The following is a 1,136-nucleotide window of genomic DNA, read 5'->3' as shown; positions in this document are numbered from 1 at the left end:
GAAGGAAGGTAAGCTGCCTCAACTAATTCGTGGCAAAGTTGGGATTGGAACCCAGCTCTGGCTCTTAATCATCCCCCCACTTCATCTGTTACAGAACTTTGCCTCTTTTGAGTATGAATCCATGTGTTTAATGCTTTCAGTGATGTTTCTCCAAATGTGATGGCCTGAATACCAGCATGAGAAGGACCTAGAGTGCTTGCTGAAATTCAGATTCCTAGGCATCACCCAGACCAACAGAATCAATCATCCTGGCAGGGCCCAGAAATCTGCATTGTAACAAGTTCTCCAGGTGATTCTTATGCATAGCAAAGTTTGAGTATTATTATCTTTGAGGAATCGAGAGGAAACATGAGATATGGTAGCTGCCCTTAGTACTTTTACAAATGAGTTGGAGAGAGCAGCCCCCACACATTAAAAGCAAAAAGTTCCAGATACTTTTGCATCGTCTGCAGCAAATTGTGAAATCCCAGCCTGGCTTCCACCTGGTGCTTAGTGTACTTCTGAGCCATCCTGCTTTGTGATCAGGTGGTATTTACTTGGGGAGTCAAACCCTCATATTAACATAAGCAAAACATAATTAGAAAAATCTGTTATAAAAACCGTTCTGTTTTCCAAGCCAAAAATAAATTACTTTGGGGTAAGTCATGCCAGGAATTCCACTTCGTTAGCTCATGCAATTAAGAATGACTGTCATGCCAATTGCTGTCACTATCTATTTTTCTTCATTGTTTGGGCATGTGGCCCCTCACCACCTTTTACCCCCAGTGTATGTACAGTTTGAAAGGGTTGGCTGGGCGCAGGGGTTCACACCTGTAATCCCAGCACTTTGGGACGCTGAGGTGGGCGGATCACCTGAGGTCAGGAGTTTGAGACCAGCCTGACCAACATGGTAAAACTTTGTCTCTACTAAAAATACAAAAATCAGCTGGGCGAGGTGGTAGGCACCTGTAATCCCAGCTACTCAGGAGGCTGAGACAGGAGAATCATTTGAACCTGGGAGGTGGAGGTTGCAGTGAGCTAAGATCACACCACTGCACTCCAGCCTGGCCAACAAGAATGAAACTCCATCTCAAAAAAGAAAAGAAAAGAAAAGAAAGAAAGAAAGAAAGAAAGAAAGAAAGAAAGAAAGAAAGAAA

The sequence above is a fragment of the Piliocolobus tephrosceles genome, chromosome 11, assembly GCF_002776525.5.
Source record: "Piliocolobus tephrosceles isolate RC106 chromosome 11, ASM277652v3, whole genome shotgun sequence".
Taxonomy (NCBI): domain Eukaryota; kingdom Metazoa; phylum Chordata; class Mammalia; order Primates; family Cercopithecidae; genus Piliocolobus; species Piliocolobus tephrosceles.
Note: the sequence above shows the minus strand (reverse complement) of the source record.